Source organism: Panthera tigris, chromosome E1 (genome assembly GCF_018350195.1).
Source record: "Panthera tigris isolate Pti1 chromosome E1, P.tigris_Pti1_mat1.1, whole genome shotgun sequence".
In the NCBI taxonomy this organism is placed as follows: domain Eukaryota; kingdom Metazoa; phylum Chordata; class Mammalia; order Carnivora; family Felidae; genus Panthera; species Panthera tigris.
This window is the reverse complement of record NC_056673.1, coordinates 10,574,098-10,595,537: the sequence shown is the minus strand read 5'-3', so window position 1 is coordinate 10,595,537 and position 21,440 is coordinate 10,574,098.

Here is a 21,440-nt window from a genome sequence, read left to right as displayed (position 1 = left end):
GACTGAGCCACCCAGGCGCCCCATGTTGCCGGCTTTCTAATAGCACTCCATCTGGACCAAATGACCCACCCAATGCCCAAATCCTGTAACAGGTTTTTTTTTTTGCCTAGCACAGGGGCTGTGGAGCGGGCGTGGCCAGGGTTCTAGCTGGGCCACTTACCAGCTGTGTGCCCGTGTCCCATACACTGTTGCTCTCCCTGTCTCAGTTTCCCCAGACGCAAAAAAAAACCTAGGAGCATTCTCTTTCAAAGGGAGCTGGCCACAAACAGGGACTGTTTACCATTCTTAATTGTTACTATCGTAAATCATCCCATCCACAGCTCAAGATCTGGGCTCCAGAGATGCAGATCTTCCCAGGAGGCCAAACTAATTTGGGCCCTGTAAGAGGACTGCAGCCGGCCAGGAGCATGCCTGTCTGCACTCAGCCCTGCCCACTGCCCCTCTGGTCCTTACCACTTCTTCCCTGGCATGAGCTGGGCGGAGTGGGTCAGATGGGAGCTGGGTCCAGGCGGTGGGGGTAGGGCAGGCTGTGCTGGCCACAGTCTTCAAGGGTTTAGGCACAGCACCTCGCCAGGCAGGGCCCCAAGTGTCACAGCCACTACTGCGGCTCCTTAAGCCATCCAAGTGGGCCAGGCTGGCTCAGGGCAGGCTCATTCTCCAAGTGAAGCAGAAAGGCTCACAGACCTATTTCCCCTCCATCTCCTGTAGAACTCAGCCAGCCTCCCCCGCTCCCCTCACACCTACCATGGATGGAAGCATTGCCGTTAGCTTTAATGTCTATATAGCCAACTCCTTCCGGAATCTAGAGATTATCTTCTAATTCCACAAGGGTGGGGCTTTTTATTATTTATTTATTTTTAATCTTTATTTATTTTTGAGAGAGAGAGCACGAGCAGGGGAGGGGCAGAGAGAGAGGGAGACACAGAATCCGAAGCAGGCCCCGGGCTCTGAGCCATCAGCACAGGGCCTGACGCGGGGCTCGAACTCACGAGCCGTGAGATCGTGACCTGAGCCCAAGTCGGACGCTCAACCGACTGAGCCACCCAGGCGCCCCAAGGGTGCGGCTTTTTTAAACAAAGAGGTGGTCAGACCTCACCTTCTACTGAGGGCTGAGCCCTGTCTGTAACCCACCCTCCCTCAGCAGAAGAGAGGGGATTGCAGCAGACATCTCCTCCCAGCCCAGCCCTGTATCCTTTCCCCACGATGCAGCAATGGATTGCGAGTTGCAATTCACGCAACACCCTTTAACATTTCTTTTTCAGTTAAAAAATCTATTTATTTTTATGGTGGTAAGATCCACATAACATAAGCTTGACCATTTTAACTCCCAGTGTACAATTCTGTGGCATTGAGTACATTCACGTTCTCGTGCAGACGTCACCGCCATCCATCTCCAGGACTTTTCTCATGATCTCACACGGAAACTTCAGACCCATTAAATCATATCTTCCCATCCTTCCCTCTCCCCCAGCCCCTGGTGACCACCACCCTCCCTTCTGTCTCTATGAATCTGATTATTCTAGGTACTCATATAAGTGGAATCAGACAGTATTCATTCTTTTGTGTCTAGCTTATTTCACTTAGCATAATGTTCTCAAGGGTCATCCCTGTTCTACCACGTGTCAAAATCAAATTCCTGTTTATGGCCTAATAATATTCCATTGTCGGGGCACCTGGGTGGCTCAGTCGGTTAAGCGTCTGACTTGGGCTCAGGTCACGATCTCGTGGTCCGTGAGTTCGAGCCCCGCGTCGGGCTCTGTGCTGACGGCTCGGAGCGCAGAGCCTGCTTCGGATTCTGTGTCTCCCTCTCTCTCTGCCCCTCCCTCGCTCATGCTCTGTCTCTGTCTCTCAATAATAAATAAATGTTAAAAAATTAAAAAAAAAATAATATTCCATCGTGTGTATATACGTATTTGTTTCTCCGTTCATTTGTGGGTGGATATTTGACATTTCCACCTGTTGTTGGTAATGCTGCTATGAATATCGTATATTAATTTTGTATTTAATGTTCTCAGGAACCACCATTTTGTCTGTAGTCAGCAGTGTTCTCCATTCCCACCAGCGGTGCACAAGGGATTCAACTATTCCAAACCCTTGGTAGCCCTGTGTTTTTGTTTTGTTTTGTTTTGTTTTGTTTACTAATAGCCATTCTCATAGGTTGTAATGATATTTCACTGTGATCTTCATTTTGCATCCCCCTAATGATTAATGATGCTGGGCATCTTTTCATAGGCTTATTGGCCATTCATACATCTTCTTTGGAGAAGAGTTCTTTATGTATTCTAGATACTAGACCTTTATCAAATATATGATTTGTAAATGTTTTTTCTCCTGCTATAAGTTGTCCTTGCCCTTTCTTAATGGTGTCCTTTGATGCATAGACATTTTTAATTTTTATGGAGTCCAATTTATCTGTGTTTCTTTTGTTACTTGTGCTTTTGGTGTTATATAGGAATCGACTGCTAAATCCAAAGTCGTGAAGATTCACCCCTATGTTTTCTCCTAAAAGTTTCATGGATTCAGCTCTTATATGTTGATCATCGATTTAAAACTTAATTTGTAAATCAGTTAAGGGAAAAGAGTAGATGAAATATGCATTTATATAATTTTTTATGATTAGAGATACCTTTATCAGTTCTGTTTGTGTGTGTGTGTGTGTGTGTGTGTGTGTATGAATTCCCATCTGAGTTTAGTTGCTTTCAGCCTGAAGAATATTCTTCAGTATGTCTTTTTTTTTTTAATGCTGATTTATTTTTGATAGAGAAAGAGAGAGTGCGCACAAGCAGGGGAGGGGCAGACACAGAGGGAGTCAGAGAATCCAAAGCAGGCTCCAGGCTCTGAGCCGTCAGCACAGAGCCCAATGAGGGGCTTGAAATCATAGACTCTGAGACCATGACCTGAGCCAAAGTCGGATGCTCAACTGACTGAGCCACGCAGGCAACCCCCCCACCATTTGATTCTTGCATATAATTTCTTTTTTTTTTTAATGTTTATTTATCTATTTTGAGTGAGAGAGAGCAGGCGTGTGCAAGAGGGGGAGAAGCAGAGAGAGAGAGAGAGAGAGAGAGAATCCCAATCAGGCTCTGCACTGTCAGCATGGAGCCCGATGCGGGGCTTAAACTCACAAACCCGTGAGTTCAACCTGAGCCGAAGTCGACAGTCTGGATGCTTAACAGACCAAGCCACCCAAGGGCCCTGAACACAGAATTTTCACATATGTCATTAAGGAAAGGTCTACACATATCCCACCATACTAGTGTTAAACACAGAGACATGCTACACAGAATCTAAATACACTGGACTCTGTTAAACGCCAAGTTTTAACACATACTGTTAAGCAAGTACATCCGTGAAACAGTACAACTAAATACAGTGTTTCACAAAGCTATTACACACCATGCCCTGTTAAACGCAGCGTTCGCACATATCTCAACAAAGCAATTCATTCGTGCACCACCCAGTGCTGAAAACACTGCTTCACAGAGGAATCATATACTGAATCAATCACACGCCTCGCTCTTAAAAGCCAAGTTGCAGCACGTGTCCCTGAACAAAAGGTGCATGTGCCACACGGCACTAACCACAGTGTATCAGAGACAGCACTGTACCGAATCACGGACACACCTACAGTGTTTAGCAACTTGCAACGGATGTATACCTTTCTTGGTGGCGCATGCTTAAAGCGTTTTAAAAATAGAGTAGGGGAGCGCCTGGGTGGCTCGGTGGGGAAAGCGTCCGACTTTGGCGCAGGTCGTGATCTTGTGTCTCGTGGGTTCGGGCCCCACATCGGGCTCTGGGCTGAAAGCTCGGAGCCGGGAGCCTGCTTCGGATTCCGTGTCTCCCTCTCCCTCTCCCCCTCCCCCGCTCACACTCTGTCTCTGTCTGTCTCTAAAATAAGTAAACATTGAAAAAATTAAAAGGAAAAACTATCCTATGATCTAGAAACCATCATTTAAATAAATAAATATATATATATTTATATATATAATATATATATATTTATATATATAAATATATATATTAATATATATATATATATATATATATATATATATATATATATATATATATAAAGCTTGGGTACATGATTGATTCCAGAAAGTGAAGTCTCTGTGAAAAACTGCTTAGAAATGCATGGTGCATGTCACCAACTGACGCATGTTGGCATTGGAATAATAGGCCAGCGCGTGTGATTTATTCCTTGGAGGGACATCCCTGTAAAAGAGCGTGTTTATGCACATACTCCTTTCCAGGAGTGGAAACTTTGCAGAACAGAGCTGGGGGCCTGAATATTTCGTATACGACGTCTGCCTGATGCATTCCGTGGAGCCCTGTGTGGTACATTTGCTCCTGACCTCGTGCCATACGTTGAAACTCTTCACACAAGTACGACAGGTGGTGACCGGCTTGGTACATAGATGACCGTGTGGAAGGATGCGTGCGACACGGTGTGCGTGTGTACTCATTTCTTTATCGCCATATATTGAGACTCTGTTCATCAGAGCTCTGTGCGTGACCGATTCAGTACGGCGATGACTGAATCGCTGTGTTCAGTTCTCTGTCACGCATGTCCCTTGCTGACATCTGTTGAGACTCTGTCCTGCCAGAACTAGGTGCATGTTTTCTTTGTCGTGGTGAAGTCTCTGGGAACCATTGTGATTAAGAATTGGTGCATCATGGCCCTTTCAGGAGGATGGAACTGAAAGAGAAGGAGGAAGCCCTTGCCCTTCCCAAAGCCAAAGCCCGCAAAGGCTTTGAAAGCCGAGAAAGCTGTGCTGAAAGGTGTCCAAAGTCACATACGAACAAGATCTGCATCCACCTTCCGAAGGCAGCCCAAATAGCCTCCAAAGAGCACCCCCAGGAGATACAAGCTTGACCGCTATGCCATCACCAAGTTCCCCCTGACTTCCGGGTCGGCCATGAAGAAAATAGAAAAACACAGCACACTTGTGTTCACTGGGGACGTCCAGGGCAACAAGCACCCGATCAAACAGGCTACGAAGAAGTTCTAGGACGCTGACGTGGCCAAGGTCAACACGCTGATCCGGCCCGATGGAGAGAAGAAGGCATATGTTCGGCTGACTCCTGACTATGATGCTTTGGACGTTGCCAGCAAAATTGGGATCATCTGAGCTAAGCCCAGCTGGCTAAATCTAAATATAAATTTTTCAACATATAAAAAAAGAATTTATGCATCATTTACTCCTCTTTAGTGACGTTAGCACACGGTTGTGTGTGCACTCTGTTTTTAGTGATCAGAGTTGGCACTCTGCGTTTGAAGGACTAGGTGCATGAATGATGAAATATAGTGATATCCACCGTGTTTAACGTTGTGTGACTCGCGTATTTTGTCATTTGCGACATGTGTCGAAACTCAGTGTTTTTCTAAAAATTTTTAAATGGTTTTTATTTATTTTTGAGAGAGAGACAGAGACAGAGTGCAGTGGGGGAGGGGCAGAGAGAGAGGGAGACACGGAATCCGAAGCAGGCTCCGGGCTCCGAGCGGTCAGCACAGAGCCGGACGCGGGGCTCGAACCCATGAGCTGTGAGATCATGACCCAAGCCAAAGCTGGATGCTTAACCAACTGAGCCACGCAGGCGCCCTGAGACTCCACGTTTGAAAGAGCTCTGGGAGAGGTTGAGTCAGTGCAGTGACATCTCTGTGAATTTCTGGTTAGCAGGTGTTCTTTCCTCTCTTATTGGTATGCGTGGAAACCATCCCACCGGAGCTGGGTGCATAGTTGACTCAGAACAGCGATGTCGTGGAGAAATGTTTAGCATATGGGCTCTTTGGCTTAGTGCCATGGATTGAAACCTGTGTCCCGCAAGCCCCCTCTGGAATAAAGTCAGCCTAACGACCTCTCTTCTAAAGCTTGTTTTACCGTTTAGCCGCGGTGTCATAGGTGTCCAACTTTCTCTAGTTGCCTATGTGGAAACAGTGTCTAACTGAGCTCTTTGCAGGATTGATGCAGGGGTGATAGATCTGTGAAACACTGTGTTTTGGAGAGGGTGGGGGGTTGCTCTGTTTTTAGTAACATGTAACTAAAATATTCTTTACTTAGTATGTAGTGTGTTACTATCTAAGTCACAAAACTCTGCATCTGAGCCCGCACGTGATTGAATCAGTACCATGTCAGGGAAGCGCTGTGTTTAGCAGCCTGAGCTGCCTGGGCTTCTTCTCTTGTTCCCTGGTTCTATTTAAAAATTGAGATATAGGGGCGCCTGGGTGGCTCAGTTGGTTAGGCGACCGACTTCGGCTCGGGTCATGATCTCACACTCTGTGAGTTCAAGCCCCGTGTCGGGCTCTGGGCTGACAGCTCAGAGCCTGGAGCCTGCTTCACATTCTGTGTCTCCCCCTCTCTCTACCCCTCCCCTGCTCACACTCTGTGTCTCTGTCTCTCAATAATAAATAAACATTTGAAAAAAAATTTTTTAATAAAAAAATAAAATAAAATAAAAATTGCGATATAGGGGTGCCTGGGTGGCTCAGGCGGTTAAGCGTCCGACTTCAGCTCAGATCATGATCTCACAGTTTGTGAGTTCGAGCCCCCCCATTGGGCTCTCTGCTGTCGGTGCAGAGCCTGTTTTGGATCCTCTGTTCCCCTGTCTCTCTGCTTCCCCTGCTCACGCTCGCTCTCTCTCTCTCTCAAAAATCAACATCAAAAAAAGATATACCCTCTTAGAAGCTTTCACATATATAATACAGTATGTTAACTATAGTCATTATGCTGCATATTACATCTCTAAGGCTTATTTATTTTTAACTGGGAGTTGTGCAATCTTTTGACCATCTTCCCCCATTTTGACCATTTCCTACCACTCACCTCTGGCAATCACCAATCTGTTCTCTGTATCTATGGACTCAGTTTTTGTTTTTTTTGTTGTGTGTGTTTTTTAATTTAATTTAATTTTATTTTATTTTATTTTATTTTTTATTTTTATCATGTTCTTTTTTTTTTTTTTTTTAAATTTACATCCAAGTTTAGTTAGCATATAGTGCAACAATGATTTCAGGAGTAGATTCCTTAATGCCCTTACCCATTTAGCCCACACCCCCTCCCAAAACTTTCCAGTAACCCTTTGTTTGCTCTCCATATTTAATTTTCTTTTTTGAATAATTTTTTTAATGTTTATTTATTTTTGAGACAGAGAGAGACAGAGCATGAGTGGGGAGGGGCAGAGAGAGAGGGAGACACAGAATCTGAAGCAGGCTCCAGGCTCCGAGCCATCAGCACGGAGCCCGACGAGGGGCTCGAACTCGTCAACCGCGAGATCATGACCTGAGCCAAAGTCGGACGCTCAACCGACTGAGCCACACAGGTGCCCCATCCATATCTAAGTTTCTTATGTTTTGTCTCCCTCTCTGTTTTCATATTATTTTTGCTTCCCTTCCCTTATGTTCATCTGTTTTGTATCTTAAATTCTTCATACCAGTGGAGTCGTATGATATTTATCTTTCTCTGATTGACTAATTTTGCTTAGCTTAATACCCTCTAGTTTCATCCACATAGTTGCAAACGGCAAGATTTCATTCTTTTTGATTCTCGAGTAATACTCCATTGTATATATATATACCACATCTTCTTTATCCATTCATCCATCGATGGGCATTTGGGCTCTTTCCATACTTTGGCTATTGTTGATAGTGCTGCTGTAAACATTGGGGTGCATGTGTCCCTTCAAAACAGCACACCTGTATCCCTTGGATAAATACCTAGTAGTGCAATTGTGGGTCGTAGGGTAGTTCTATTTTTAATTTTTTGAGGAACCTCCATACTGTTTTCCAGAGTGGCTGCACCAGTTTGCATTCCCACCAGCAGAGCAAGAGGGTTCCTTTTTCTCCACATCCTCACCAACATCTTTTGTTGCCTAAGTTGTTGATGTTAGCCATTCTGACAGGTGTGAAGTATATCATTGCTGTTTTGACTTACATTTCCCTAATGAGGAGTGATGTTGACCATTTCTTCATGTGTCAGTCGGCCATCTGGATGTCTTCTTTGGAGAAGTGTCTATTCATGTCTTTTGCCCATTTCTCCAATGGGTTATTTGTTTTTTGGGTGTTGAGTTTGAGAAGTTCTTTATAGATTTTGGATACTAACCCTTTATCTGATATGTCATTTGTGAATATCTTCTCCCATTCCATCAGTTGCCTTTTAGTTTTGCTGATTGTTTCCTTCTCTATGCAGAAGCTTTTTATTTTGATGAGGTCCCAGTAGTTCATTTTTGCTTTTGTTTCCCTTGCCTCCGGAGATGTGTTGAGTAAGAAGTTGCTGAGGCCAAGGTCAAAGAGGTTGTTGCCTGCTTTCTCCTCGAGCATTTCGATGGCTTCCTGTCTTACATTGAGGTCTTTCATGCATTTTGAGTTTATTTTTGTGTATGATGTAAGAAAGTGGTCCAGGTTCATTCTCCTGCATGTCGCTGTCCAGTTTTCCCAGCACCACTTGCCGAAGAGACTGTCATTGTTCCATTGGATATTCTTTCCTGCTTTGTCAACGATCTGTTGGCCATACGTTTGTGGGTCCATTTCTGGGTTCTGTATTCTGTTCCATTGATCTGAGTGTCTGTTCTTGTGCCAGTACCATACTGTCTTGATGATTACAGCTTTGTAATACAGCTCTAAGTCCGGGATTGTGATGCTTCCTGCTTTGGATTTCTTTTTCAAGATTGCTTTGGCTATTCAGGGTCTTTTACGGTTCCATACAAATTTTAGGATTGTTTGTTCTAGTTCTATGAAGAATGCTAGTGTTATTTTGATAGGTATTGCATTGAATATATAGATTGCTTTGGGTAGTATTGACATTTTAACAATATTTGTTCTTTAACAATATTTGTTCTTCTTATCCAGGAGCATGGAATCGTTTTCCTTTTTTTTTGTGTCTTCTTCGATTTCTTTCATAAGCTTTCTATAGTTTTCAGTGTAGAGATTTTTCACCTCTTTGGTTCGATTTATTCCTAGGTATTTTATGGTTTTTGGTGCAATTGTAAATGGGATCAATTCCTTGATTTTTCTTTCTGTTGCTTCATTGTTGGTGTATAGGAATGCAACCAATTTCTGTGCATTGATTTTATATCCTGTAACTTGGCTGAATTCATGGATCAGTTATAGCAGTTTTTTGGTGGAATCTTTTGGGTTTTCCACATACAGTATCATGTCATCTGCAAAGAGTGAAAGTTTGACCTCCTCCTGGCCAATTTGGATGCCATTTATTTCTTTGTGTTGTCTGACCTGTCTTGTTCCTGACCTTAGGGAGAAAGCTCTCAGTTTTTCTCCATTGAGGATATTAGCATTAGATGGCGTTTATGATCTTATGATCTCAAGGTATGATCCTTCTATCCCTACTTTCTTGAGGGTTTTTATCAAGAAAGGATGTTGTATTTTGTCAAATGCTTGCTCTGCATCTGTTGAGAGGATCTTGTGGTTCTTGTCCTTTCTTTTATTGATGTGATGAATCACATTGATTGTTTTGCGGATATTGAACCAGCCCTGCATCCCAGGTATAAATCCCACTTGGTCGTGGTGAATAATTCTTTTAATGTATTGTTGGATCCAGTTGGCTAGTATCTTCTTGAGGATTTTTGCATCCATGGTCATCAGGGAAAATGGTCTATAGTTCTCCTTTTTAGTGGGGTCTTTGTCTGATTTTGGAATCAAGGTAATGCTGGCCTCATAGAAAGAATTTGGAAGTTTCCCTTACATTTCTATTTTTTGGAACAGCTTCAAGAGAATAGGTGTTAACTCTTCCTTAAATGTTTGGTAGAATTCCCCTGGAAAGCCATCTGGCCCTGGACTCTTATTTTTGGGGAGATTTTTTATTACTAATTCGATTTCTTTACGGGTTTTGGGTCTGTTCAAATTCTCTGTTTCTTCCTGTTTCAGTTTTGGTAGTTTATATGTTTCTAGGAATTTGTCCTTTCTTCCAGATTGTCCATTTTATTGGCATATAATTGCTCATAATATTCTCTTATTACTGTTTTTATTTCTGCTGTGTTGGTTGTGATCTCTTCTCTTTCATTCTTGATTTTATTTATTTGGGTCCTTTCCTTTTTCTTGTTGATCCAACTAGCTAGTGGTTTATCAATTTTGTTAATTCTTTCAAAGAACCAGCTTCTGGTTTCATTGATCTGTTCTACTATTTTTTTTTGGTTTCGATAGTATTGATTTCTGCTCTAATATATTTATTATTTCCGGTATTCTTCTGGTTTTGGGTTTTGTTTGCTGTTCTTTTTCCAGCTCTTTAAGCTGTAAGGCTAGGTTGTGTACCTAGACCTTTCTTTCTTCTTTAGGAAGGCCTGGATTGCTATATACTTTCCTCTTATGACTGCCTTTGCTGCATCCCAGAGGTTTTGGATTGTGGAGGTATCATTTTCATTGGTTTCCATGTACTTTTTAATTTCCTCTTTAACTTCTTGGTTAACCCATTCATTCTTTAGTAGGATGTTCTTTAGTCTCCAAGTATTTGTTACCTTTCCAAATTTTTTCTTGTGGTTGATTTCAAGTTTCACAGCATTGTGGTCTGAAAATATGCATGGTATGATTTTTATCTTTTCATACGTGTTGAGGCTGATTTGTGCCTCAGTATGTGATCTGTTCTGGAGAATGTTCCATGTACACTGGAGAAGAATGTATATTCCGTTGCTCTAAGATAAAATGTTCTGAATATATCTGTTAAGTCCATCTGGTCCAGTGTGTCATTCAAAGCCATTGTTTCCTTGTTGATTTTCTGTTTAGATGATCTGTCAATTGTTGTAAGTGGGGTGGTGAAGTCCCCTACTATTATGGTATTATTATCAATGAGTTTCTTTATGTTTATGATTAATTGACTTATATATTTGGGTGCCTCCACATTTGGAGCAGAAATGTTTACAACTGTTGGATCTTCTTGGTGGATAGACCCCTTAATTATGATATAATGCCCTTCTTCATCTCTTGTTACAGTCTTTATTTTAAAGTCTAGATTGTCTGATATAAGTATGGCTACTCCAGCTTTCGTTTGTCAATCATTAGCATGATAGATGGTTCTCCACCCCCTTACTTTCAATCTCAAGGTGTCTTTAGGTCTAAAGTGGGTCTCTTGTAAAGAGCATATAGATGGATCTTGTTTTCTTATCCATTCTATTACCCTATGTCTTTTGATTGGAGCATTTAGTCCATTGACGTTTAGAGTGAGTACTGAAAGATATTAATTTATTGCCATTATGTTTCTTGTAGAGTTGGAGTTTCTGGTGGTGTTCTCTGGTCCTTTCTAGTCTTTGTTGCTTTTGGTCTTTTCTTTTCTTTTCTTTTTTCTTTTTTCATCTTTTCTTCCCTCAGAGAATCCCCCTTAACATTTCTTGCAAGGCTAGTTTAGTGGTCACGAACTCTTTTAATTTTTGTTTGTCTGGGAAAGTTTTCATCTCTCCTTCTATTTTGAATGACAGCTTTGTTGGATAAAGAATTCTTGGCTGCAAATTTTTCTGATTCAGCACATTGAATATATCCTGCCACTCTTTTCTGGCCTGCCAAGTTTCTGTGGGTAGGTTTGCTGCAAACCTGATCTGTCTTCCCTTATAGGTTAAGGACTTTTTTCCCTTGCTGCTTTCATAATTCTTTCCTTGCCTGAGTATTTTGTGAATTTGATTATGATATGCCTTGTTGATGGTAGGTTTTTGTTTAATCTAATGGGAGTCCTCTGTGCTTCCTGGATTTTGATGTCTGTGTCTTTCTCCAGGTTAGGAAAGTTTTCCACTATGATTTCCTCACATAACCCTCTACCCCTTTTTCTGTCTTCGTCTTCTGGGACCCCTCTCATTCTGATGTTGTTCTTTTTTAATGGGTCACTGATTTCTCTAATTCTTAAATCATGCTATTTTGCTTTAGTTTCCCTCTTTTTTTTTTCTGCTTCATTATTCTCCATAAGTTTGTCCTCTATATCGTTGATTCACTGCTCTGCCCCATCCATCTTTGCCGCTGTGGCATCCATTCGAGATTGCAGCTCAGTTACAGCATTTTTTATTCCATCCTGTGTAACTTTTACTTGCTTTATCTCTGCAGAAAGGGATTGTAATCTATTTTTTACCCCAGCCAGTATTCTTATTATCGTGATTCTAAATTCTGGTTCAAACATCTTCTTTGTATCTGTGTTGATTAAGTCCCTGGCTGTCTTTTCTCCCTGCTCTTTCTTTTGGAGTGAATTCCTTTGTTTTCATCATTTTGAAGGAAGAAAAGGAATAAGGTAAAAAAAATTAAAAAATTAAAAACAACACACACACAAAATCAAATAAATGATGCTAGACGTTAGGTGTGTTTTGGATCGGGTGTCAAAAGAAGCTTAATAGATTAGAGAAAAAAGGTGGGGGGGGGAATAAAACGTTTGAAAACTTGAAAAAATGAATACAATAAAATAGAATAAAATGAAATGTTGGAAGTAAATTAGAATTTGAAAAATTTACAAACAAGTAAAAAATATAATAGAAAAAATAAAAATATTTTAATAAAAATTGAAAATAAAAATAAATTTTTTCTCTTTCTGTATTCAAGAAAAAGAAATGAAAAAGAGAAAAAAGAAAATTGCATAGATGGATCAGCAAACAGACTGAAATATGATTGAAATTACTTCGTTTTCCCTTAGAAGTCAAACTATGAAGCACTTTAAAGTGCTAAAGTGCTAAAGCACCTAAGCAGGTGGAGAGACTTGTGTTCCTGAAGAATGAGGTTTGCCCAGTTGGCCGGGGCTTACCGTAATGGCTCCGTTCTCCACCAGATGGCGCTGCTCAGCTTACTGGGGTGGATTTTGTTGTGGTGCATCGCAGGTGCTTATGTGCATGCACGGGAGCGGTGAAAATGGCGTCACCCAGCTACCCAGTCTCTAGTATCAGAACTCTGTGCTCTCCCTGACCAGCAATCGGGCACCCGTCTTTTGTCTCTGGCTTCCATCCACTCCCCACTTTTGCACAGTCCTTGACCAAGCTGTCAGGTTGCCAGGTGGCCCCGCCCTCCTGAGTTTTATCTCAGATGCGGCTGTGTTTCCCGACCCCTCACTTCTGAGGGACTGTGGCTTTAACCCGCTCAGACCCTCTGTGGGAGGGTCTCACTGAGCAATGGCCAGGTGCCTGCCTCATCCAGGACCTTTCGAGGGACCGTGCTGCTGCCGAGGCCCAGAGACTGCATCCAGGTGCCAGCCCACCCCAGAAAAAGTTCACGCGATCGTGTAGCAGCAGCGCTTCCGGGATTATGGAGAATCACAACACACATCTGGCGCCAGGCTTCACCCTTAATGACCTTGTCCAGCACCAGTGAATGTGGTTGTTCTCCAGGGTCTGCTGGCCCGAGGACACCTAGACCTCACTCTCCACTCTTGCGGATTCGCCCTTCCCACCAGAGCACCACCAGGTATCGAGCTGCGGAGTTTCAGACTCTGCGCTCCCCCTGTTTATAGAGTCTTCATGGAATTTAAACCCTCTCCTTCCTTTGTCCTGTTTTAGTTCAGTCTCTGCGGCTGTTTCCACTTTCCCACTTTCTCTCCAGCTGCTTTTGGTGGGGGGTGCTTTTCTTGTACTCTTCCCCCGTCTCCACCCTCTCTCCACAAGCAAAAACAGCTCCCTGCCCTCTGTGGCTTCGCTCTCTCCCAGTTCACCTCTCCACGCCACATGCTTGCTGAATTCTGTGGTTCAGGTTGTGCAGATTGTTGTGTTCATCCTCAGATCAGTTTTCTAGGTGTGCAGGATGGCTTGGTGTTGATCTGGTTGTATCTCATGGACGCAAGATGCAAAAAAAAAAAAAAACAACAACAACACAACTTCCATGCTGTTCTTCCATCTTGGCTTCTCCCCCTGTGTGTGTGTGTTTCAGGATTCCACATATAGGTGAGATCATACAGTATGTGGCTTTCTCTGTCTGACTTATATCGCTTAGCACAATGCCCTCAAGGTCCATCCATGTTGTTGCAAGTGGCAGGATTTCCTTTTTTGATGGCTGAATAATATTTCACTGTATGCACATGTGTGTGTATGTCACATTTTCTTTATTCATTTATCCATCGATGGACGCTTAGGTTGTTTCCATATCTTGGCTATTGTAAATAATGCTGCAATGAACATGGATGTACAGATATCTTTTTCTTTTAAGTTTTTTTTTAATGTTTATTTATTTTTGAGAGAGAGAGAGAGACAAAGCACAAATGGGGAGGGTCAGAGAGAGACAGAGACACAGAATCAGAAGCAGGCTCCAGGCTCTGAGCTATCAGCACAGAACCTGATGTGGGGCTTGAACCCATCTTCACCAACACTTATTTACATCTTTTCTCTACATCTTCACCAACACTTATCTCTTGTCTTTTTGACTCTAGCCATTCTAATAGGTATGGTGGTCTATCTCACTGGGGGGTTTATTTGCATTTCATTGACGATCAGTGATGTTGAACAGCTTTTCATGTACCTATTGGCCATTGGCAGGTCTTCTTTGGAAAATCTGTTCTGATCCTCTGGCCATTTTTTAAAAATTGGTTTGATTTTTTTCCTTTTTCTTTTTCTTTCTTTCTTCTTCTTCTTCTTCTTCTTCTTCTTCTTCTGGCTATTGAGTTGTATGAATTCTTTATATATTTTGTATATTAACCCCTTATCAGATAGACAGTTTGCAACTATTTTCTCCCCATTTGGGAGGTTGCTTTTTCATTTCTTGATGATTTCCTTTGCTGTGCAGAAATATGCTCATTCTTTATTGAAAAACGTTGAAGCTCTGTGTTACCAGAGCTAGGTATGTGACTGATTCAGCATGGTGATGTCCCCGTGAAACCCTGTGTTTAGCATTATACAGTGCATGTGGCCCTTTCTTTGATAACATCTGATGAAACTGTTTTTTACGCTAGTCACGTGCGTGTCGTCCTCAGTAGAGTGGTGTCTCTGTGAAAAGCTTTATGCTTAAGATTGTGTGGTGCCTGGAGTCCTTTCTTGAGGAATAGCTGTTGTATATTGTAGTAACATAGCTCTGTGTTGTTATTTACTTAGCATAGTGATGTCTCTGAGTTTAGGCTTTTGTGGTGTGTGGGCTTCTTTCTTTAGGGTGACATAATGAAACTATTAAAAGAGCTCAGTGCGTATGTGTGCACGGGTACGGATATAGAATCAATATGGAACCAGCATATTGAGTCCATATGGTGCTGACGCTATGTGGTGCATATAATTTCATCTCGAGTGACATAAGTTAAAACACTGCGCTTCATCTATCTTGGTGCACGATCAATTCAGTATGGTGCTCTGGGACACACAGTGGTTAGTACTGAGTGGTTGCAAAGAGTCCTTTCTATAGTCACATATATTGAAACTCATGTTCAACAGATCTCTATGAGGGATCTGTGTCTGGGCCTATGTGATGCATGTGCTACCTTCGTAAAAAAAAAAAAATTATGTTTATTTTATTTTTGAGAGAGAGACAGAGAGACAGAGTGCGAGTAGAGGAGGGTCAGAGAGAGAGGGAGACACAGAATCCAAAGCAGGCTCCAGGCTCCGAGCTGGCGGCACAGAGCCCGGCGCGAGGTTCGAACTCACAGACTGCGAGATCATGACCTGAGCTGAAGTCGGTTGCTCGACCGAGTCACACGGGTGCCCCTATATGTGCTACTTTTTAATGACATATGTTGAAGGTGCATTTAAAAGAAGGTGGTGTTTGATTGAGTCAGTATAGAAATGTGTGTTTGTAATACTGTTTAGCACTCTGTGGTCCACATGCTCTGGTTTTAGTGACATATGTTTAAACTACACACTTAGCTCCACCAGGAGCATGGTTGATTCAGTAGAATGATGTCTCTTTGAAAGACTGTGTATAGTACTGAAATGTGCAAGCACTCTTTTCTCTAGTAACATATGTTGAAATTCTGTGTGAAAGAAAGGTATCACTTAACAGAATCTCTCGTGCACCGACATCTGATAAACCCCAAGTTTCAACATACGTCACTAAAGGGAAAGATACGCACGCCATTGATTGCTAACCATGGTGCGTCACAGAGACGTTATCAATCATGCACACAGAGCTTTTAAAACAGAGTTCAGGGGGCGCCTGGGTGGCTCAGTCGGTTGAGTGGCCGACTTCGGCTCAGGTCATGATCTCGCGGTCCGTGAGTTCAACCCCGCGTCGGGCTCTGGGCTGACAGCTCGGAGCCTGGAGCCCGTTTCAGATTCTGTGTCTCCTTCTCTCTCTAACCCTCCCCCATTCATGCTCTGTCTCTCTCTGTCCCAAAAATAAATAAACTTAAAAAAAATTTTTTTTTAAATAAAACAGAGTTCGGGGTGCCTGGGTGGCTCAGTTGGTTGAGCATTTGACTCTTGATTTTAGCTCAGGTCATGATCCCAGGGCCGTGAGATCGAGCCCCGTGTTGGGCTTTGTGCTGAGCAAGGATCCTGCTTAAGATTCTCTCTCTCTTTCTCTCTCCCTCTGCCCCTCTCCCCACTCACATGTTCTCTCTCTCTAAAATAAAATAAAATAAAATAAAATAAAATAAAATAAAAATAAATAAAACCAGAGTTCAAAAATATGTCTCAAAAGAAAGGAACGGATGTGCCTGTGTCACACATTGCCAAGCATGTTTTGTTTTTGTTTTTGTTTTCAGAGACATTACATTACCGGATGAATCAGGAAATTAGTCTTATAAAACCCAAAGTTTCGAAACATGTCACTAAATGTAGACTACATGCATGACACAATGCTAAACAGTGATTCAAAGAGATGTCACTTCACTGAAAACAAAATCACTTGCTCCCTATTGAATGCACAGCTTCGACATCACTAAAAAGGAAGTTCAGACACCGTACCCTGCCAAAGAAAAGTTTTCAGAGACATCACTACTGAATCAGTCACGCCCCTAGTTCTGTGATTTCAACATAAGGTCACCAACAATGGCGTCCTCCACCGCACGGTGCTGAGCAGTGTTCCACAGTGACTTCCCCATAGGTGGCTTCCCTTCACCTCGCTTGTTTATAGGGTCCCAACACGTGCCACAAGGAAAGGAGTGCATACATCACACAGTGACAACAAACACGCTATTAGGGTTAGGATTTTTGTTGGATACAGGCGTTCGAGGACACATCTGTCAAATCACTAGCTGACAACTGAGCCAGTGGAAAGAGACTTCTTTGACCACACGTGACCAAAAAATGCAGTCTTTGCAAAAATAACTTAGAAAAGTCATTAAACAATCAATCAACTATAACCTGTAGCAAGCAGCAAAAACAGACCCTGAGGGTGGGGAATCTGATTTCCAGAGTTACCTACTGTAAGAGTCAAATGTCTAGTTATCAGCAAAAACGACAAAGAAACAAAGTAAGACTTACATATAGGAAAAAAAAAAGAAAGAAACTGTTGTTGAAGAAACACAGACATTGGGCTTATTATACAAAGCCTTTAACATTTTTTTAATGTTTATTTATTTTTGAGAGAGAGAGAAAGAGAGACACAGCACGAGTGGAGAAGGGGCAGAGAGAGAGGGAGACACAGAATCCGAACCAGGCTCCAGGCTCTGAGCTGTCAGCACAGAGCCTGACACAGAGCTCAAACTCATGAACTGTGAGATCATGACCTGAGCTGAAGTGGGATGCTTAACTGACTAAGCCACCCAGGCGCCCCTACAAAGCCTTTAAATAAACTGTCTCAAACATGCTCAAAGGGCTAAAAGAAACCACTAGAAAAGCACTAAAGGAAACCAGGAGAATAATGTCTCAACAAGCAGAAAATATCATAAAGAGGTAGAAATTATTAAAAGGATCCACATGGAATTAGTATTTTTGCATCTTGGGGGTAGATAGTTCGTAACGCAATTGCTGGATTGTAGGGTAGTTCTATTGTTAATTTTTTGAAGAACCTCCGTACTGTTTTCCAGAGTGGTTGCACCACTTTGCGTTCCCAACAGTGCAAGAGGATTCCCCTTTCTCTGGAGTCTCCCTAACACCGGTCCTTCCTTGTTTTGTTGATTTTAGCCATTCTGACAGGTGTGAGGTGATATCTCCTTGTGGTTTTGATTTGCATTTCCCTGATGATGAGTGATGTTCAGCATCTATTCATGTGTCTGTTGGCCATCTGGATGTCTTCTTTGGGGAAATGTCTGTTCACATCTTCTGCCCATTTTTAAATCGGATTATTCATTTTTGGGGTGTTGAGTTTTGGAAGTTCTTTATGTATGTTGAGTGTTAACCTCATTAGATATATCATTTGCAAATATCTTCTCACATTCTGTAGGTTGCCTTTTAGTTTTGTTGATCGTTTCTGTCACTGTGCAGAAGCTTTGTATTTTGATGTCCCGATAGTTTATTTTTGCTTTTGTTTCCCTCGCCTCCGGAGATATATATAGAAAGAGGTTTCAATGGCCAATGTCAAAAAAGTTACTGCCTGTGTTTTTCTGTAGGATTATTATGGTTTTGAGTCACATATATAGGTCGTTAATCCATTTTGTATTTATTTTTGTATATGGTGTAAGAAAGCCGTCCAGTTTTTCTTTTGCTTGTAGCTGTCTGGTATTCCCAACACCATTTGAAGAGACTTTTGCTTTAGCATTGGATATTCTTTCCTGCTTTGTCAAAGATTCATTGACCACCCTACAACCCAGCAACTACACTACTAGGTATTTACCCAAAGAATAAAAAACTATTCATTCAAAGGGATACATGCAACCCGATGTTTATAGCAGCAGCATCAACAACAGCCAAATTATGGAAACAGCCCAAGTGTCCGTCAACTGATGAATGGGTAAAGATGATGAGGTACACACACACACACACACACACACACTGGAATATTACTCAGCCTTAAAAAAGAAAGTCTTGCCATTTGCAACATGCATGGTGCTAGAGAGTATTGTGCTAAGCAAAATAAGTCAGTCAGCAAAAGAAAAATACCGTATGATCTCATTTATATGTGGAATTTAAGACACAAAACAAATGGGCAAAGGGAGAGACAGAGAGAAACCAAGAAACAGACTCTTAACTATAGATAACAAACTCATGGTTACCAGACGGGAGGTTGGGGGGTTTGGACAGGTGAAACAGGTGATGGGGATTAAGGGTGCACATGTGATGAGCCCTGGATGTTGTACAGAATCACCGAATCACTAGATTAGACACCTGAAACTATATTACACTGTATGTTAACTAACTGGAAATTAAAAACTTAAAAAAAAAAAAAAAAGATTCACATAGAAATTTTGGAGCTGAATAGTGCGATAACTGAAACAAAAAATTCCCCAGAGTGCTTCAACTCCAGCTTGAGTATAAAAGAACCAGCAAACTTGAAGACAGGCCCCCTGAAATGATCCACTCTGAAGAGCAGAAAGGAAAAATAATGAGGAAAAATGAACAGCACCAGGGGAGTAGATGACAGTGTCAAGAGGCCCCAGGGACCGATCCTTCCAAAGAGACACCACACCAACCCACCAACAAACCAAAAATGGGCAAGAGCAGTCAGTCTCAACTTTGTCAGCTCTGGAAATGGCCAAAGGCCTAGCACAACCTTGGTTGTGATGGCTTACGGAGGACAGGCTGACCGAAGCACACGAAGAGAGTGTGGGTGCATTTCTAATCTCTTCTTGCTCTATAGGGACACCAGTGATATGGGGTTACTTGCCCCCCATATTCTTTAAAGAGCTTATCTCCAAATACCATCGTATTCTCAGGTACCAGAGGTTAGGAATTTAATGCATGAGTTTTAGGGGCATAGAAGTCAGCCCACGACAATCTTCTAAATGATTTGTGCTTGTCTGTGTTCACATGTCTGGAATTCCCTTGACATACTGCTCGACGAGCCTTGCTTTTATTTCCCTAACTCAGAACTCTCTTAGGGTGTGGAAATGATTACATAGAAAGGCATCCCTCAAAAACATTGAAAGACAAGGGGGCAATTTGCGGCTGCCCGTGGCACAAGATAACACTCAAGGCCAAAAACCTGGGAGGAAAAATGGGCAGTCAGGGACTTCCGGTAATAATGGCTCTGAGTGACTGGGGAAAGATCTGAGAAGACCACCATTTTCACTTCTGGCTGATCTGTAGGCTTCCCATTAGCAAGAAGTAAAGACTGAGGCAGAGCTGTAGACAGCTAGGCTAAGCTCTGAAGGAGTGCCCCCAACACAGAGCCAATCTGCTAAATACAGAGACAGTGTTTTCTTTTTCCTCTTTTCTCTCCCGATGCTGAAGGAAATCTCTGTCAACCAACTAACTGGACTCACTAAAGGCACAGTCCTTTCAGAGACTCTATACAACAAGAAACTACATCCTTTACAAAAATGGTTTAGAAAGATTCCTTAAAAAAAACCAAACAACTCCAAGCAATAGAGAGATAAGGGGATCTGATTTCTGGAGTTACCACATTATAATATCCAAAAAGTTCCATTTTCAGCAAAAAAAAAAAAAAAAAAAAAAAATTTAATTAAAAAAATGACAAAGCCTGTAAAGGAAGCAGAAATTATGGACCATTCCTAGGTCCATGCACAGGTTAAAAAAAAAAAAATTAATAGAAACTGTCCCTGAGGAAACGCAGACATTGGACTTACTAGACAAAGATTTTAGATTATTTGTCTTAAATATGTTCAAAGGGCTACATGGAATCAAGGACAAAAACGCAAAGGAGACAATAGAGGATCATTAAATGGGTGGAAAATTTTAAAAAGGAATAGGGATTTTGGATCTGGAAGTACAATAACTGAAATTTAAAAATTCAGTATGGTATTTCAACACCAGGTTTAAGCAGGCAGAAGAAAGAATCACAAAACTTGATAGCTCAATTGAAATTATCCAGGTTGAGGTGCAGAAAGAAAAAGAATGAAGAAAAATGAGCAGAGCCTAAGAGATCTATGAGCTCCGACATACAAACAATGGGATTCCCAGAGGAAGATGGGCAGAAAGGAACAGAGAAACTACGTGGAGAGTGGCCTAACTTCGCAAATTTGATAACACACATGAATCTACACATTCTAGAAGCTCAACAAACTTCCAAGAAGGATAAAGTCAAAGAGATCCACACGGAGATACATTATAATCAAACTGTCAAATGCCAAAGACAAAAAGCAAATCTTGGCAGCAAGAGAAAGTGACGACTCGTCATATACAAGAGATCCTCAATAATATATTTTTTAATTTTTTTTGATGTTTATTTATTTTTGAGAGAGAAACAGAGCGTGACTGGGTTAGGGGCAGAGAGAGAAGGAGACACAGGATCAGAAGCAGGCTCCAGGCTCTGAGCTGTCAGCACAGAGCCCGACGCGGGGCTTGAACTCACGAACCGCGGGTTCATGACCTGAGCCGAAGTAGGACGCTTAACCGACTGAGCCACCCAGGCGCCCCAAGATCCTTGATAATGTTAACATTTAATTTCTCATCAGAGTCCACAGAGATCACAAGGCAGTGGAAAGACAGTCAAAGTGCTGAAAGTTAAACATACCAACCAAGAATTCCACACCTGGTAAAACCATCCTTTAAAAAGGAGAAAT